The following is a 20,741-nucleotide window of genomic DNA, read 5'->3' as shown; positions in this document are numbered from 1 at the left end:
GACTGATGAAAAGTGAACAGAGGCTGGGCACAGTGAAACATGCCTGTAATCTCAGTGACTGGAAGGCTGAGGCAGAAAGATGGAAAGTTTGAGGCCAGCCTCAACAACTTACGAAGACCCATAAAAATGGACTGGGGGTGTAGCTTAGTGGTAAAGAGCCCCTGGTTTCAATTCCCAGTACTGCAAGAAATAAAACAAAACAAAACAAAACAAAAAAACCCTCAGAGCCTAAGGGACCTACAGGACATTAGCAAGTAGACCAATATGTGAATGTGGAAGTTTCAGGAGACAAAAGAGAAAGAGGCAGAGAGATTATTTGAAGATATTATGGCCAAAATCCTCCAAAGTTTGATGAAAGGTATGAATAGAAACATCCAAGAAGCTCAACAAACTCCAAGTAGGATGAATTTAGAGACCTATCCCCAGACTCACTGTGATCAAACTGTTGAAAGACAGAAGAGAGAACAAGTCTTGAAAACAGCAAGAGAGAAGAGACTCCTCACATAAAAGAGATTATCAAGATTATTATCTGATTTCTCATCAGAAACAAAGCTACAGGCAGCGGCTGATATATTAAAAAGCGCTAGAGGAAGGAAAAAAACTGTCTACAAAGAATTACATATCCAGCAACACTGTCCTTTAAAAGGGAAGGAGACTTTAAGTCATTCCCAGATAAACAAAAGCTGAGTGAGTTTGTCACTACTACATTTGCACTGTAAGAAATTCTTAAGGAATCTTGCCAAAGTGAAATGAAAGGACACTAGACAATAACATAAAGCCGTATGAAGAAATAAAGATCTCAATAAAGGTAAATCCATGGAAAATTATAAAAGTTATTATTATTTTAACAATGGTTTGTAACTCCATTTTTTGTTTTCTATACAATTTAAGACATTAATGCATTTAACTAAGTTTAAATTGGAGGGCGCATGATGTGTAAGGAGTAATCTGTGACATCAACAACTGACAAGGGTGGAGAAAGAACTAAAGAAGAGCATAGTGTTTCTGTTACTGAAGTTAAACTAACAAATTTAAACTAGAGTGTTACAACCTAGGATATTAAATGTACTCACCATGGTAACCACAACAAAAATAGATATGGAATACACACAAAAGAAAATTAAAAAGGAATTTAAAATTTCACTACAAAAAAAAAAACTATGAATTCAGTAAAGGGGCAGGATACACAGTCATCAAACAAAAATCAGTTGTATTTCTATATACTACCAATGAACAACCTGGAAACGAAATGACCAAAAAAATTCTATTTTCTATAGCACCAAAAAGAAATAAAATAGTCAGGAATTAACTAAACCAAGGAGGTGAAATAATTGTAAAAGGAAAAGTACAAAACACTGATGAACAAATTTTAAAAGACAAAAATGGAAATTTATCCAATATTTATGGATTGGAAGACATAATATTGTAAAATGTCAATACTACACAAAACAATCTACAGATTCAGTGCAGTCCCTACCAAAATCCCCATGGTGTTTTATATTCTCCAGAAATACAAAAACTCACCATAAAAATCTACCTGGAATCTCAAAGGACCTCAAAGAGTCAAAACAATCTTGATGAAGAGATAAAAGCTGGAGAACTCCCACTTCCTGATTTCAAAATGTACAGTAATTACAAAAGCATTATACTATCATAAAGGTAGAGAGAGTCCAACAGAATAGAGAACCCAGAAATAAGCTCTTGAATATATGGTGAAATGATATTTGATAAAGGTGTTATGACCATTCAATAAGGAAAGAATAGTCTTTTCAATAAATGGTGCAAAGGAAAACCAAATACCCACATGCAAAATAATAAAGCTGGACCATACTAAATACCATACACAAAAATGTAAGGGCCAAAACTATAAAAGTCAGAAAAAAAAAAAAAAAACAGAGTCTTCAAAACCCTGGATTTGGCAAAGACTTCTTGGACATTACACCGAAAGCACTGGTAACAAAAGAAAAAATGGACTTGATGAAAATGTTAAAATGTTGTGCACTGAAAGATAATATCGACAAGAGTAAAAAAACAGTCTACAGAATAAAGAATATATTTCCAAATTATATATTTGACAAGGGATTTATATCCAGAATGTAAAGAGAAATCTAAAAAACTCAACAATAACCACAAAACAGTTTGATTCATAAATGTGCAAAGGACTTGAAAGACATTTCTCCAAAAAAGATAAACAAATTGTTCAAAAAACAAATGAAAAGATGCACGTTATCATAAATCATTACGGAAATGAAAATTGAAACTACAGTGACATACCACTTCACATCTACTAAAACAGGATCTCAAAGAGATATCCTTACATCCATGTTCACAGCAGCATTATTTGCAACAGCAAAAACATGGAAGCAACCGTGTACCCATCAACAGCTGAATGGGTATCCATCAACAGCAGAGTGGATAAGCAAAATGTGGTAAATACATACAACAGACTATTATTCAGTCTTTAAAAGGAAGAATATTCTGGCTATATGGATGAATCTTAAGGACATTAAAAGTGAAATAAAAAGTCACAAAAAGACGCATAGTCTATGACTTATGATTCCACTTATATGAAGTACTTAGAGTAGTCAAAATCATGGAGAGAGACAGAAGAATGGTGGTTGCAAGAAGTGGGAAGTTACTAGGCAGTTATTTTTAGTGGGTACAGAGTTGCACAGATGCACACCATCATGAATGCATTTACTACCCAATGGACTGCTGAAGATAATAAAATTTGTTATGCGTATTTTTTATCCCAATACAAAATTAGAAGAACAACAATAAAAGAATAATTAAGTTGAAAATAATCTTAGAAACCACTACTCCAACTACTTTGCTTATGGACAAAAAAATTAATATCTAGAGTTTAATGACTTGTGGTTGACTAACACTTGAACACAACTCTTCTGAATACTAAGGCTGTGCTTTCTTTATTGATCTACCTGCAACATCAAAAGAAATACATAAATATATTCAAGTAAAGCTTTTATATTACCACACATACTACTGCAATATACTTTATCCTAGAATGTTACAAAAGAAATACTGAATTGTTGGACTTTTTCCCTACTAAATGTTAACTAACATTTATTGCTTTTAAAACAAATTCTATAGTTTGCTTATATATATATAAACTGAGAAAGTTTTTCATACAATTTCATTCTACTTGAAATATTTTCTATATTTATTGATTTGAGAATGTTATTAACACGCTGAAAATAAACATTAAATAACTAATGCCTAATCTATAGCTAAATTTACATTAAGTGTACAAAAAGGCTGTTAATATAATAAAAATATTAAGAAAAACTCTGACAACTGACAACTCCACATAAAATCATTAATCTTGACAGTATAAAATTACTATAGGGTAAAATATTAAGATAAAGACAGTTTAATCACTGTACAAATGGAGTTTATTGATGCACTACAAAATGAGTTTATTGACAAAACAGTTTAAAGCATTTGCAGTTATACAAGTTTGTTTTGCAAATATTATACTAAGAATATTTCTAAGAGTTTAATTAGACTATCGAGAAGTTTCTGAACACGCACTGAATTTTTGAGATATTTTGACTGCTAACGGCAATGTAAATGTGTATTCTGATTCATAAATTATTTTTGTTTTTGAGAAAACTGTTAATGATCATTGTCATTACAAAATCTCTTCTGAGATATCAAATGGAGATTTAGCCATATAATTAGCACTTTAAGTATTATGCCAGTGGTTTCCTCAAATAATATATACAACAGGTTTTCAAAAGATGAAACCCTTAAAGATGAGAAAACCATTACATAAAGATGAGTTAATCTCAGTCTTACCTAATTACATGTTTCCTCCAAAGAAGCTAAAAGCTTAGAGAATTTTTTATTACTTTTTTTAAGAGAAGTAATAGAGTGTAATGGGAGAAGAATGTAGTCTTACAGATCAGAAGATAAAGGTTTAAATCCTGACTATCTTAGCTGTGTTACCTTTCTATTCTAGAACAGGACATTAGTGGAAAAACTGGTAAAATTCTCAAGAGTCTATAGTTTAGTAAGTCAATATTGATTCTTAGTTTTGATTACTGTTTCATGGTTATGTAAGACATTGACATTAAGAAAAGCTGAGTGAATAGGACACAAAAACTCTCTTGTACTATCTTTACAACTTATTTGTACATCTAGATTTAAAAATAAAAAGTTGTTTTAAGAAAAAAGATAAGTCACAGACTTTATCCTTCTCTTTCAAATGAATGTACACCTTTCTTAATAGCAAATTGAGTGAATAAAATTATTTTTCCTAGAACAATTTTATTGGATAGAAAATGATAATATGAAGACCATATTTAGAAAAAAAAATTTAAACATTAAGAAAACCCCATCTAGTCAATTCAAACAAGATGTTTTATATTATCTCTTGTGAGGATAAACCTTGGAGGTTTATTTTCAAACTGGTCACATGTACCTTAAAACACAAGCAGCATACTGAATTCAAAGAAAAATTCTGCCCTATCTTTAACACAAATTTTATTTTTTATTTTATTTATTTATTTATTTATTTATTTGGTGCTGGGGATTGAACCCAGGGCCTTGTGCTTACAAGGCAAGCACTCTACCAACTGAGCTATCTCCCCAGCCCCACAAATTTTATTTTAATGTTACTGTCAAACTGGAAATGAGCCAGTATTTGATTTTTAAAATGAAAAATTTTATGCTTACCTAGAAAAATCTGATTAATCTAGGGTTATAAGGAAGGAAAAAAAATCAAAGTGTGAGTTTTCTGTAGGTTTATGTCCCTTTTACTTTTAAATACAACTGGAGCATAAATCAGAGAAGTTTTTAAAAAATATGTCTTAAGCTATGGTTTTGATACAGGCAAAAATTTTAGAAGTACTTTATAATATCATAATTTAAAAGAAACTTTTATGTATTTATAATAAATTTATTATTTTCCTTATAAGTCTCAGCCTACAAATCAGATAAGATACTTTTCAAACAATTCAGGTTAGACCACAGCTAAACACAAAATGCCTCATTAACATATTAAAGCTATCAAGATTCCCATCTCTTCTACAACTTAGTTTTATCATCTTTCATAATTCAAATGTATAAGCACTCTATTTCTAAATCCATAGTGATTTAAATAAGAAATACATGATGGTATAAAAAGATGCAAAATGTTTTTATCTTTCAAATTGTCAGATTTCACCTTATAAAAAGTTAACTTTTTAATTTCAAATTTGCCTCACAAGAATACAAGCAAATTTAAATTTGCTAGAAAAGATAAAATAAAATTAATTTGTGTGAAGACGTTTTTAGAACAGGAACAAGCCTGACCTTTATCATATAAACTTTTATTTTTGAAAATATAAGCAAAATGAAGAGTTCTATTTAGAAATAAGCCCATGACATGTAACTGCTTATAGCATTGTCTTAATTTTAAAATCAATTGTTCTAGAAAACTAATCTCCCCTAAGAAATATTATAGGCCTTTCACTTTAAGATGCTAGCTTGGTATAGATATATACATTCTTACATGCATATTCAAATTTTGAATTAGTTTTTATATGACAACCCTTACTGAAAACTAAAATCAGCTATCCTTTCACAGTACAGTACATTTCACAGTACATAATTACACAGTACAGTAAGACACCCTGGATTCAGTCTTCTAGGACAAGAGTAAACTTTTCTCAAGGGTCAGATTTGAGGCATGTGAACTATACAGACACTATTGCAACTAATGAACTCTTCCACTATAGTGCTAAGGTAGCCATAGATGGTATGTAATAAATGGATGTGGCTATGTTCCAATAAATCATTATTTACAAAATAGGTGGCCAGGGCTAATTTCTACTCTAGGCAGAAATGATTTCATTTCCAATACATAATACTTTCAGTGAAAATAAAAATCATGTTTCACTTCCATCTGATAGTTGTTACAAGCTATTTAAATGGTAAAGGGATCACGAAATTTTTTTCAGAGGTCAGAATCTCCAGTTAGACTGAGAAATTAAAATGTATTAATAAAACGCACATCAAAATATAAAGTAAGGGTATGATAATATTTTATTAAATAATCTTACCTTAATCAAATGAAAGAATCTAAACTCTAGTACATTTCTGGCTTCAATTCAAAATGTAGTTGAATCAAAACTTGTTTCTTGTTAAATTCCTAGAGAAACAAAATTAGAAACCGTTAAGTCAGGGTTCCAGTTGCAGATAAAATGGGGTAATCACACTACAATCTGTCTCTTCAAGTGCACATAGCTACAAAACTCAGATAGAATGCCTGGAGCAGCTACTAGAGAACTCTAAAAAGTAAACAGTAGCAGGTAGATTGTATAAGAACATCAGAATTTAAAGTACCACTGGCGCAATGATAGGTTACCATTTTGACCCCATCTGGTATCATCCAGCCTGAACTTGATTAGCCCAAATGGAAAGTTTCAGGAAAGGCACTCTAGTTGTGACTGGAAGAGAGCAAAAACAGTTTTCTAACATTCACCAGCAAGTCTGGGAAATCTTTTTTCTTCCCCTTTTCTATTCTCTCAGCCCAGCCATGTGTGGCAGCTGTGGCAACAGTAGCAATGGAGGCCACTAAAACTATGAGGGAGAACTGGAGTCAGAACATAACCGAGTTGACTGTCTAAAACAAAATACATCAACATTCTGCACTGGATTTAGACAAGATCCAAAATCTCATATTATGTAGTTAAATGTCCAGGATATAATCCAAAATTACTAGGAATACAAAAAAAAACAAAAAACAAAAAACCGGAAAATTTCAACTTGCATAGGAAAAATGCCAACATTAAAAGGAACAGATGTTGGAATTACTTGATGAAGATATTAAAGTAATTATCATAAACTTTCAAGAAGTAAGAGCAAACCTTCTTGTATGAAGATAGGAGGCTCAGGAAAGAAGCAAAATATAAAGAAGAATCTAATGGAAATCTTGGAAATTGAAAAATATCAATAAACAAAATAAAAAGCTTATTAAGTGAACTCAATAACAGAATGGAGATGATGGGAAAAAATCAGGGAATTTACTACTGATAGAAGTTATTCAATCTCAACAATAGAGAGAAGACACTGGGGGAAAAAATGAAGTTTTTTTGAACTTGTTAAACTCAAATGTTGGAAAGGGAAAAGAAGAGTCAGTGTAAGTAAAAATATTTTAAGAAAATATATTAAAAATTCAATGTAAAATAAATATAATATGTATATTATAACATGTATGTTATACTGTCTACCCTCTATATCCATACATTCTGCACTGGTAGATTCAACCAAGTGGATAAAATGTAGGTAAAGTAGTATTTAGTGGATAATTCATAGCATTAAAAATATTTATATTAGAAAAACAATGGCAAAATTAATAATCTACCCTTTTACTTTAGGGGAAAAAAAGAGGAGCAAATTAAACACCAGCAAACAGAAGGAATGAAATAATGAGGAGAAGAAATTTGAAAGAGTGAAATAATACAGAAAAGTCAATAAAACAAAATCTGGCTCTTTAAAAAGATCAATATCAATCTTCCTAGCAAGACTGACACAGACAAAATTAGGTATCTCACTGCAGACTCCACAAATATTCAAAAGATAAAAAGAGTGTACTATGAACAGTTCTATGGCCCACAAATTTTAACAACTGAGATTAAATGAACCAATTTCCTGAAATCACAAAGTACCAATATTCATTCAGGATATAGGCTGCATAATTTCAAAACTACTGAATAAATGGAATCTGTAGGTAAAAACCTTTAAAAAAAAAAAAGGGAAACAACCAGGGCCATGAGGTTTCATTAAACTGACCAGATATTTTAAAAAGAAGTACCACCAGACTGTTGAGATTGGTAAGGAAGAAAGAAAGAAAGACAACTATTTGCAAATGATATTATACAGAAATTTTCAAGGACTACAAATATACACACAACCTCACAGAACTAATAAATGAGTTTATTAGGGCCAAAGAATATAAGGTCAACAACTACCCTTCTACATATTAGCAATTAGAATCCCCAATTTTTAAAATTATACCATTCAAAATAGCTCTGTAAAATTTAAGTACTTACAAATATAAATCTAATAAGACACACACGTGATCTATATGCTAAAAACTACAACATCTTGATGAAATAAGTCAAAGCAAATCAAATAATGTGGAAGAACACACTGTGTTCATTAGACAGTCTTTTCAACAAATGGTGTTGGAACAACTGAGTGTCTGTATGCAAACAAAAAAGGAAATCTTGACCTAAACTGATCATAAACCTAAATGTAAAATATGAAAAACACACACACCCAAAGAGATGGCAAAGTCTTTGTAACCTGGAACTAGGCATAAAACAATCCAAACAATAAAAAGTAATGTACTGACTTTACTAAAATCACAAAGTTTTGCTTTGGAAAGATATCTTTACAATAATATAAACTACAGACAGAGAGAGAATATTTGTAAATCACATGTAGAATAAAGAATCTGCCAGAATATATTAACTCCCCAAAACTCCAAAGAAAAAAATTTAAGTGTGAGCAAAAGTTCATGGATTAGACTATCTAAAATTAAAAAACAAAAAACAAAACCTGGTAATACCAAAGGCTACCAAGGAGGTAGAGCAATACAAACTCATTTATTACTAGTGAGAAGGAAAAATGGCACAACCTCTTTCAAAAACAGTTTGGCACGTTCTTATAAAATTAAATTACAGGCTGGGTTGTAGCTCAGTGGTAGCACAATTTGCCTAGCACACGTGAGGCATTGGGTTCAGTCCTCAGCAGCACATAAAAAAATAAATATATAAAATAAAGGTATTATGTCCATCTACAACTAACAATATATTGTTTTGAAAAGTTAACTTACACTTACCTTATTATTCAGCAAATGAATTTCTAGCAATTTACTCGAGAGAACTAATATATTTACCCCAAAATCTGTATATGAATACTTCATGAAGCTTTATTCATAATCATCAAAAACTAAAAGCAGTCCAAATGTTCTTCAATGTGTGAATAAATAAACTGTGGTATACTGATACAACAGAATGTCATACAGGAATAAAACGAAATGAACTATTTGATTCATGTAACAACATGATATCTCTTAAATGCATTTTGCTAAGTGAAGGAAAACCAAGATATGATTACATTCATATGACATTCTACAAGAAAAGAAAAGAGATTAGTGGTTTTCAGGGGCAGGAGGATAGAGGAGCAAGTGACTACAAAGGAGATGTACTGGGGAATGTTTAGTGTGATGAAATTTGTATGGTCTGTGGTGGTGGATACACCACCCTAGGCATTTGTCAAAACCCACGGAACTGTGCAACACAAAGAGAGAACTTTAATAAATGCAGATTTTAAAAAAATCAAACTTACAAAAAAAAAAAAAGTCAACTAAGATGTTAGTGGAGTTTCAAAACAGATTGCAGTCTGTGACAAATGAATTTTGATTGTATTATGAATTAATGACAAAACCTCACTGAAGAGGTTAGGGCATATTTATTTCTCATCGTGGTACTGGTTAAAGATTCTGAACTTGTTTTACTGGAATGGAACAAATAAGTAAATGGATGATGGAAGCTGGGGAGGAAAGTTACAGATAAGCAAAGTGGAAAAGCCTAGAATGAATGTTGTGGTACTGGGTTCCAAATCACAGACATCAATGTGAACTTAACATATAAACAGCTTAATACTTAATACCTATGGTTGAAAAGAGAAATAATTATACATGTGTACTGATATATGAGTTACCATGCACACCTCTATCTAGCTGGCTCTCCTGAGAAGATCTAGAAACAATGACATTCCAATAGCAATAAGGATACCCAGCAGAAACTGGTTTCTTAACACAATTCTCCAATATAAGGAATCTGGGTATCTTTGGAGAAACAGCTGATTCTAGTTGTTTTAGTGCCAGAATTCAAGAAAGTATGCAAAAAAGATAAGGATGGGGACATTTCAATGTGATACAGAGACCAAAACTGGAACAATTTTAACAAAATGTTAAGCAACATAGTACAGATACTCCTTGACTTATGATGAGATTTACATACTTACACACTCATCTTATATTGAAAACACCCTAGGTTAAAATGCATTTAATACAACTAACCTACTGAACATCTTGGTTTAGCCTACCTTAACTGTATGCTCAGAACACTCACATTGGTCTTCAATTGGGCAACATCTTCTAACACAAAGCCTATTTTCTTTTTTAAGGACAGAGACAGTACCTTTATTTTATTTATTTATTTTTATGTGGTGCTGATGATCGAACCCAGTGCCTTACACGTGCTAGGCAAGCACTCTACCCACTGAGCCCCAGCCCCAGTCCTTCTAACACAAAGCCTATTTTATAATCAAGTGTTGAATGTCTCATGTGTATTTTCTTGCATACTTATACTGAAAGTGGAAAAGCAGAACAGTTGTATGGGTATATATTTGCACCATAGTAAAGTTGAAAAAAACTGTAAGTCAAACCATCATAAATGGGAGACTTTGTATTAGAACAAAATAAACCAATGTAGTAAGTACACATATTGACACAAGTTACTAAATAAATAAATAGAGGAACAAAAGTTTCCTTACAGAATTCCTAATAAGGCATGTACATACACTCTTATCCACAATATAAAACTTAATCTCCTATTCTCAAGTGTGGGCTGGAATTAGAAACTAAGGACAGAATATGGAAAGACAAATTTGTAGTGGAGAAACCAGGCAAATTCTACCTTACCAAATGATGTTTTTATCACATACTCCCTGAAAAGATGTGAGGAGAAGGGCACTTTATTTCTGTGCTACTATTCTTTAAAATCCATAACTGGAGTTTAATCATAAGAAAAACATCTGACAAAGGCAAACTATGGAATATTTTAGCAAATAGTTGACTAGTACTCAAAACTATCAAGGTCATAAAAAACAAGGAAAGACAAAAAAACGGTTGGCGACTAAGGAGATAAAACAAACACAGCATGGAATCCTGGTCTGCATCCCAGAACAAAAGGAGGCTAATGGGAAGTCTGGTGACATCTGAGTTTGGAATTTGGACTTTGGTAAATGTTAAGATACCAATGTTGGTTTCTTGCTTTTTTGATAAATGCCCTTGGTTTTGTAAAAATGTCAACTTTATGGGAAGATGTATGAGGAATATAATGCAACTCTCTGTATTATCTTTACAACTACTCTATAAACTTAAAATTGCTCCAAAATAAAAAGTTTGTAATTATTGAAAAATGGGCAAAAGTTTTGAACAGACCCTTCACTAAAAAGGATATACTGTGCATAGAACAAAAAAAGAATCGCATCTGATCTTTAGCTATTAGGAAAAGAATCTGATGTTTAGCTATTAGGAAAATGTGAATTAAAAACATTATCAGATAGCAATATGAATCAATTAGAAAGGCTAAAATAAAAAGAATGACCATACTAAGGGCTGACAAATGTGTAGAACAAGAACACTCATTGCTGATGGTAATACAAAATGTTATGGTTATCTATTTATTTATTTAGCAGTACTGGGAACTGAACCCAGGGCATAGCACATACTACTCACTCTACCACTGAGTGACTTCCCAGCCCTGTTTAAATTTTGAGAAAGGGTTGCACTGAATTGTCCAGTCTGGCCTTAAACGTGCAGCCCTTCTGCCTCAGCTTCCTGAAAAGCTGTCACACCTGGCTGGCATAGACATTTTAGAAAACAGTTTAGCAGTCTCTTAGGAAGTTAAATATGCACTTACCACATGACCTAGCAATCCCACCCCTGTATATTTTCACTTAAGAGAAAAGGAAATTCATATTCAGACAAAAGCCTGTACATAAATGTTTATAGCAACTCTATTCAGAATAGTTAAAAACTGGACACAACCCAAATGTTCTTCAATTAATGAACAAATAACCTATGGTACATCCATACAACTGGATACTGCTCATTGATAAAAAAGGAATGAAATATGAATATACAGAATAACTTAATCCTAAATAACATTATGCTGAGTAAATGCATATGTAACAATTTCAAATGGCTTCACACTACATAATTCCATTTAATGACCATTTCTGAAAAGTAAAAAGAGTGGCTGCCAAAAACTGGGAGCCAAGGGGAGGGTATGAACACACAGGGAGAGTGTAAGAGTTTTTTGACTAATGAAACTGTTCTGGGTATGGACTGTGATGACAGTTAAATAAATCTATATACCTGTTGAAATGTATTAACTGTACATAGGTAAAGTCAGTTTTACTGCATGTTCATTTTTTTTCCTGATAATTAAAAAGTCTTTCTTTAAGTTATCAAGGCTTTTCTAGGATATTTAGTTTGGATTTTACAGTCTATAAAAATTCTTTTATTTACTCTGCCTACTTTTAAGACAGAGCAAGTGACAAAATTTCTCAGCTCAGTCCTGACACAGAAAAATCATTGGGAATCAATAGCCTAAATGTCAGTTCCTCTAGGCAATGTATCACCTGCAAAGGATTCATCAGCCACCAACCATAATTCCACCTAATTGAAGAATAAATTCTGGCATATGCTTAGTAATATCATAAAAGAACTTTCATCAAAAAATTTTTAAAGACTAATGATTTACAGTAAGTACAGAATATAGTGGGGGGTGTGATTAATTATACTTCAATGTATAGAGAGCATTCTGAAAATTTATCTCCACTTTATTAGAAAAAAGTTACTTTGTGTAAGTAGGATGAGGGGAAGCAAGTACGTAAACCAGAAAACAATACTTTAGAAATAATTCTATTTTTCCTGTAAGAATTATTTCTTTTACCTCAACTAATATAGTAATACTATAAGTTTTCAATGTACTTTATTATGCTATACGTACACGTGATCACAAAACTTTAAAAATCTATGTATTAGGTTTATTAATTTAAAAAAAGCTATGTACAAAGATTAAAAACTCTCCTGAATACTTTTTTAAAAACCAACCTGGAAGTATGCTAATTTAAAATGGAAGACCAAAAGCCTCTGGAAGGAACAGTTTTTGCCTGAAGGCCTTTTGTTCTCTTAATATTAAATTCAATTAGAAGTGAAATGGTCTGCTTCAAGAATTTAGGTTTATTTTCCCCAGAAACAGATCTGGGGGAAAAAATTACTTAGACCTGGTATCATATCATTTCTAACTGATGCCATTTATGGTGTTATCTATAATGATTCACTATGGTCAGTTTAGTTTCAAATACATTAAAAAGAGTACCTCCTGCCAATCTTTATGCTTATTGCTTCATATAATTTTCTCAGTAGATGTTCAATTTACCAAAGGCTGCTTTAATAATCCAACTCTGACTTCCAAAGATGCGATGCACCTGTCCATAGTTTTTAGTAAAACAGTAAATTCCATCTGTCTCTCTGTGACACTAAACATATTTATTTAAATAACTCCTATATATATATTTGGGGGGCGGTGCTGGGGATTGAACCCAGGGCCCTGGGCTTACAAACCAAGCACTCTACCGACTGAGCTATCTCCCCAGCCCCCCTATATATTTTTTTCTTCTAATTAAAAATCATAAATTTACATAGGGCAATGTTGTTTGATTCATTCTGTTATTTTCTTTCCTTCCCCCCACCCCTCCCACCCCTCTTTTCCCTCTATACAGTCTTTCCTTCCTCCATTCTTACCACCCTCCATATCCCTCACCCTAAACCTAACCCTAAACCTAACGCTAACCCCTCTTACCCCCCCCTTATATGTCCTCATCCGCTTATCAGCGAGATCATTCGTCCTTTAGTTATTTGAGATTGGTTCATCTACTTAGCATGATATCCTCCAATTTCATCCATTTGCCTGCAAATGCCATAATTTTATCATTCTTCATGGCAGAGTAATATTCCATTGTATATATATGCCACAGTTTCTTTATCCATTCATCAACTGAAGGGCATCTAGGTTGGTTCCACAATCTGGCTATAGTGAATTGAGCAGCTATGAACATTGATGTGGCTGTACCTCTGTAGTATGCTGATTTTAAGTCCTTTGGGTATAGGCCAAGGAGTGGGATAGCTGGGTCAAATGGTGGTTCCATTCCAAGCTTTCTGAGGAATCTCCATACTGCTTTCCAGAGTGGCTGCACTAATTTGCAACCCCACCAACAATGTATGAGTGTACCTTTTTCCCCACATCCTCGCCAACACCTATTGTTGCTTATGTTCTTGATAATCGCCATTCTAATTGGGGTGACATGAAATCTTAGGGTAGTTTTGATTTGCATTTCTCTTATTACTAGAGATGTTGAACATTTTTTCATATATCTGTTGATTGTTTGTACATCTTCTTCTGTGAAGTGTCTGTTCATTTCCTTAGCCCATTTGCTGATTGGGTTATTTGTATTCTTGGTGTAGAGTTTTTTGAGTTCTTTATAGATTCGGGATATTAGTGCTCTATCTGAAGTATGACTGGCAAAGATATTCTCCCACTCTGTAGGCTCTCTCTTCACATTACTGATAGTTTCCTTTGCTGAGAGAAAGCTTTTTAGTTTGAATCTATCCCAGTTGTTGATTCTTGCTTTTATTTCTTGGGCTATGGGAGTCCTGTTAAGGAAGTCTGCTCCTAAGCTAACAAGTTGAAGGTTTGGACCTACTTTTTCTTCTATAAAATGCAGGGTCTCTGGTCTGATTCTGAGGTCCTTGATCCATTTTGAGTTGAGTTTTGTGCAGGGTGAGAGGTAGGGGTTTAGTTTCATTCTGTTGCATATGGTTTTCCAGTTTTCCCAGCACCATTTGTTGAAGAGGCTATCTTTTCTCCATTGCATATTTTTGGCACCTTTGTCTAGTATGAGAAAATTGTTTTTATTTGGGTTTGTGTCCGTGTCCTCTATTCTGTACCATTGATCTACCTGTCTATTTTGGTACCAATACCATGCCGTTTTGGTTAATATTGCTTTGTAATAGTGTTGAAGATCTGGTATTGCGATACCCCCTGCTTTGCTCTTTCTACTGAGGATTGTTTTAGCTATTCTGGGTTTCTTATTCTTCCAGATGAATTTCATAATTGCTTGCTCTATTTCTGTAAGGAACATCATTGGGATTTTAATTGGAATTGCATTGAATCTATATAGCACTTTTGGTAGTATGGCCATTTTGACAATATTAATTCTTCCTATCCATGAACATGGGAGATCTTTCCATCTTCTAAGGTTTTCTTTAATTTCTTTCTTTAGTGTTCTGTAGTTCTCATTGTAGAGGTCTTTCACCTCTTTTGTGAGACTGATTCCCAAGTATTTTATTTTTTTCGAGGTATTGTGAATGGGGTAGTTTTCTTAATTTCTCTTTCTGAAGATTCATCACTTACGTATAAGAATGTATTGGATTTATGAGCACTGATCTTATAACCTGCTACTTTACTGAATTCACTTATGAGTTCTAAGAGTTTTCTGGTGGAATTTCCAGGTTCCTCTAAATATATAATCATGTCATCAGCGAACAGGGATAGTTTGAGTTCCTCTTTTCCAATTCGTATCCCTTTAATTTCTTTGGTTTGTCTAATTGCTCTGGCTAAAGTCTCAAGAACGATTTTGAATAGAAGTGGTGAAAGAGGGCATATCTGCCTTGTTCCAGTTTTAGGGGGAATGCTTTCAGTTTTTCACCATTTAGAATGATATTGGCCATGGGCTTAGCATAGATGGCCTTCACAATGTTAAGGAATGATCCCACTACCCCAATTTTTTCTAGTGTTTAGAGCATGAAGGGATGCATTTTATCGAATGCTTTTTCTGCATCTATTGAAATAATCATGTGATTCTTAACTTTTAGTCTGTTGATATGGTGAATGACATTTATTGATTTCTGGATGTTGAACCAACCTTGCATCCCTAGGATAAAACCTACTTGATCGTGGTGCACTATCTTTTTAATGTATTTTTGTATGCGATTTGCTAAAATTTTGTTGAGAATTTTTGTGTCGATGTTCATTAAGGATATTGGTCTGAAATTTTCTTTCCTCGATGTGTCTCTGTCTGGTTTAAGTATCAGGGTGATATTGGCTTCATAGAAAGAGTTTGGGAGGGTTCCCTCCTCTTCTCTTTTATGGAATACTTTGAGAAGTATTGGAATGAGCTCTTCTTTAAAGGTTTTGTAGAACTCGGCTGAGAACCCATCTGGTCCTGGACTTTTCTTTGTTGGTAGGCTTTTGATGACCTCTTCTATTTCATTGCTTGAAATTGATTTATTTAAGTTGTGTATGTCCTCCTCGTTCAGTTTAGGTAATTCATATGTCTGTAGAAACATGTTGATGTCTTCGAGGTTTTCTGTTTTGTTGGAGTATAGATTTTCAAAATAGCTTCTGATTATGTTTTGTATTTCACTCGTGTCTGTTGTGATATTTCCTTGTTCATTCCGAATTTTAGTAATTTGAGTTTTCTCCCTCTTTCTCTTTGTTAGTGTGGCTAAGGGTTTATCAATTTTGTTTATTTTTTCAAAAAACCAACTATTTATTTTGTTAATTTTTCTGATTGTTTCTTTTGTTTCAATTTCGTTGATTTCGGCTCTGATTTTAACTATTTCCTGTCTTCTACTACTTTTGGTGTTGGTCTGCTCTTCTTTTTCTAGGGCTTTGAGCTGTAATGTTAAGTCGTTTATTTGTTGATTTCTACTTCTTTTGTTGAATGCGCCCCATGAAATAAATCTTCCTCTAAGTACTGCTTTCATAGTGTCCCAGAGATTTTGATATGATGTGTCTTTGTTCTCATTTACTTCTAAGAATTTTTTAATTTCCCTCCTGATGTCTTCTGTTATCCATTCATCATATAATAGTGTATTATTTAATCTCCAAGTGTTGGAGAAGTTTCTGTTTTTTATTCTGTCATTTATTTCTAATTTCAGTCCATTATGATCTGATAGAGTACAAGGTAGTATCTCTATCTTCTTGTATTTGTTAATAGTAGCTTTGTGGCATAAAACATGGTCTATTTTAGAGAAGGATCCATGTGCTGTTGAGAAGAAAGTGTATTCGTTCTTTGTTGGATGGTATATTCTATATAAGTCAGTTAAGTCTAAATTGTTGATTGTGTTATTGAGATCTATGGTTTCTTTATTCAATTTTTGTTTGGACGAGCTATCCAGCGGTGAGAGAGGTGTGTTAAAATCACCTAATATTACTGTGTTGTGGTCTATTTGATTTCTGGAATTGAGAAGGATTTGTTTGACGTACATGGATGAGCCAATGTTCGGGGCATAGATATTTATGATTGTTATGTCTTGCTGATTTATGCTTTCCTTAAGCAATATGTAATGTCCCTCTTTATCCCTTCTGACTAGTTTTGGCTTGAAGTCCACATTATCTGAAATGAGGATGGATACTCCAGCTTTTTTGCTGTGTCCGTGTGCATGGTATGTTTTTTCCCATCCTTTCACCTTTAGTCTATGGGTATCTCTTTCTATGAGATGAGTCTCTTGCAGGCAGCATATTGTTGGATTTTTCTTTTTAATCCAATCTGCCAGTCTATGTCTTTTGATTGATGAGTTCAGGCCATTAACATTCACGGTTATTATTGTGATATGATTTGTATTCCTAGTCATCGGACTCATTTTTGTTTTTTGACATGATTTGGTTTCTCCTTTATTTGGCTGTTCCTTTAGGCTAGTTCCTCCCGCTGCTGATTTACATCATTGTTTTTCACCTCTTCCTCATGGAATATTTTGCTGAGAATGTTCTGTAATGCTGGCTTTCTTTTTGTAAATTCCTTTTTGTAAATTAGCTTTTGTTTATCATGGAAGGATCTTATCTCATCGTCAAATCTGAAAGTAAGTTTTGCTGGGTATAAAATTCTTGGTTGGCATCCATTTTCTTTCAGGGCTTGGTAAATGTTGTTCCAGGCCCTTCTAGCTTTTAGGGTCTGGACTGAAAAATCTGCTGATATTCTTATTGATTTCTCCCTGAATGTAATCTGATTCTTTTCTCTCACGGCCTTTAAAATTCTGTCTTTATTTTGTATGTTAGGTATTTTCATAATAATGTGCCTTGGTGTAGGTCTGTTGTAATTTTGTATATTTGGAGTCCTATAAGCCTCTTGTACTTGGATTTCCATTTCATTCTTGAGATTTGGGAAATTTTCTGATATTATTTCATTGAATAGATTGTACATTCCTTTGGTTTGTTTCTCTAACCCTTCCTCAATCCCAATAATTCTTAAATTTGGCCTCTTCATGATATCCCATAATTCTTGTAGATTCTGTTCATGATTTCTTACCATCTTCTCTGTTTGGTCAACTTTGTTTTCAAGATTAAATATTTTGTCTTCAATATCTGAGGTTCTGTCTTCCAGGTGATCTATCCTATTGGTTATGCTTTCTATGGCATTTTTAACTTGGTTTATTGTATCCTTCATTTCAAGGATTTCTGTTTTTTTTTTTTCAGTATCTCTAACTCTTTATTGAAATGCTCTTTTGCTCCTCTTATTTTCTCTTTTAACTGTTGATTGGTGCGTTCATTTAATGCCTGCATTTGTTCTTTCATCTCCTTGTTTGCTTCCCTGATTGTTTTAATTATGTACATTCTGAACTCCCTTTCTGACATTTGTTGTGCTGTGCTGTCATTGGGTTTTATTGATATAGTATCTAGGTTTGTTTCGGACATTTTCTTCCCTTGTTTTCTAATATTGGTCAGATGTCAGTGGGACGTTGTTATATTGTAGATTTCCTCTGTTGGCTTATAGTGTCCCTGTAGATTTCCAGTGTATCACCTACCAGCCTTCAGTGGCCTGAAGTCTTGGATTAACTTGATAATGTAGTGCTTCCAAAGAACGCTGCCCCTAGCCCGCTACTGGTTCCAGGGAGAGAGACCTGGAGAGGTCTCTTGCTGCCCAGCCCTGGTCCCAGAGGCTGCTTGCAGGTCGGAGGTCTCCACTGGCTTGGGGACTTGTGGCTGGCTCTGTGTAGACAGGGTCTCACTGGGCGGTCCGCTCCAAAAAGCTAACCTAGAGAGGCGCTTCCCACCGGAGGGGGCTGGGCTGCTTGGGGAAGTCCCTGTCGCCCTGTGCTGGTCTCTGAAGCAATCTGCGGGCGAGCCAGAGCTGGCAGCGGGGCGGGCCGAGCTGGCCGCGCTGCTTCTGTGCAGAAAGGCTCTCATTGGGGGGCCTGCTCCGCAAGGCTGGAGAATCTGTCCCTGTGGGTGGAGCCCACCGCCAGAGTGCACAGAGCTGCCTGGGGGAGACTCTATCTGCCCTGTCCTACTCTAATAAGCCACTCGAATCCGGGCCTACCGCCCAGCTAAGCTTCACTGGGTTAGGGAGACTCACCCATGGTTCTATTTTATTCCGAGTCTCTCAATGCCTCCCCTTCTTGAATCCTGGGATCTGGAGCGACTGGAGATGCAGTCACCCTCTAGTCCGCCATCTTGGATCACCCCGTGGAAAAAGCCTGCAGCTGGAGGGGGACAAGGCTGCCTGGAGAGGTCTCTGGCTGCCCAGCCCTGGTCCCAGAAGCTGCTTGTGAGTCGGAGGTCTCCGCTGGCTTGGGGACTTGTGGCTGGCTCTGCGTCGAGAGGCTCTCACTGGGCGGTCTGCCCTGAGAAGCTAGCCTAGAGAGGCGCTTCCCGCTGGAGGGGGCTGGGCTGCTTGGGGAAGTCCCTGGCGCCCTGTGCTGGTCTCTGAAGCAACCTGCGGGCGGGCCGGAGCTGGCAGCGTGGTGGGCCAGAGCTGGCCACGCTGGTTCTGTGCAGAAAGGCTCTCACTGGGGGGCTTGCTCCGCGAGGCTGGAGAATCTGTCCCTGTGGGTGGAGCCCACCGCCAGAGTGCACAGAGCTGCCTGGGGGAGACTCTATCTGCCCTGTCCTACTCTTAATAAGCCGCTTGAATCCGGGCCTACCGCCCAGCTGAGCTTCACTGGGTGGGGTGACTCACCCCGTGGTTCTATTTTAGTCCGAGTCTCTCAGTGCCTCCCCTTCTTGAATCCTGGGATCTGGAGCGACTGGAGATGCAGTCACCCTCTAGTCCGCCATCTTGGATCCCCCGCCCATATTTTAACGTTCATAAACACAGAGGGGATTTTTTCCCCCCTTCTCAAAAGAATCAAGAAAACCTCAGTCATTTTTCCCCCCTTCTTTCTTTTCTTTTTTTGGCCTAGGCGCCATGAAACAGGGTTCTGTTTTTGTTTCTGCCTTTAGTACCTACAGTAACATCTGACAGGTAAGAAGCATTCAATAAACAACAAATGTTTATTGAGATAATATAATAAGCTAGGCATTGTTTTATATACTGAGGATATAACAAAAAATAAAACAAGACAAAATTCTCTGCTATCGTGTGCTTACTATGGGTAAATAAATAAGCTTAGTCCAGAGACAAGAAAAAAAAAAGGGAAGAGCACAACAAACTAGCAGCTTTGAAGGATAATGCAGCGCAATTAAATGAAGGCTGATCCAAAATCCTGAAGAATGGACAATGAGCTAAGATAACTGGGTAAATGTTTTCAGCTCAGCATATGACTTTTTTTTTTTTTCTCCCCAGTCAGAACTGGGGAGAAAACAAAACAGAAACAACCAAAAGTCATGAGCTTTCTGTCACCTCAGTCATTATTACTGCACCATTCATTGATAAACTTTCAATTCTCTTCAAATGTTCCATTTAGTGAGAATTTTTACTTATTAACTAAATCCAACAGAATGCTATACTTTTCCAGATATCAAGATTAAAAAAAAAAAAACCCAAAACCCCAAACAACTCAGAAATCAACAATGCCTAGTAACATTTTAAGATTACAGTACATAAACCACCTACCTCTACAAAACATTAGTAGCTGTCAAGTTAATATC

The 20,741-nt window shown here is 34.9% G+C and overlaps 1 protein-coding gene across 2 annotated transcripts in view; it reads right to left on the bottom strand.

Annotated features, from left to right (window-relative positions):
- The window catches only part of GLCE (glucuronic acid epimerase), a 97,873-nt gene that overhangs the window by 39,821 nt on the left and 37,311 nt on the right, over positions 1-20,741 (bottom strand). For both annotated transcript variants that reach the window (XM_079118669.1, XM_079118670.1), the window contains exon 2: positions 6,066-6,154. The gene's annotated coding sequence lies outside the window, so the exon portion shown is untranslated. The remainder of the gene's footprint in view (positions 1-6,065; positions 6,155-20,741) is intronic.

This window comes from Sciurus vulgaris (assembly GCF_902686455.1).
Source record: "Sciurus vulgaris genome assembly, chromosome: 2".
Taxonomy (NCBI): domain Eukaryota; kingdom Metazoa; phylum Chordata; class Mammalia; order Rodentia; family Sciuridae; genus Sciurus; species Sciurus vulgaris.
The sequence above is the reverse complement of the archived record's forward strand: the minus strand, read 5'-3'. Positions and strand labels throughout refer to the sequence as shown.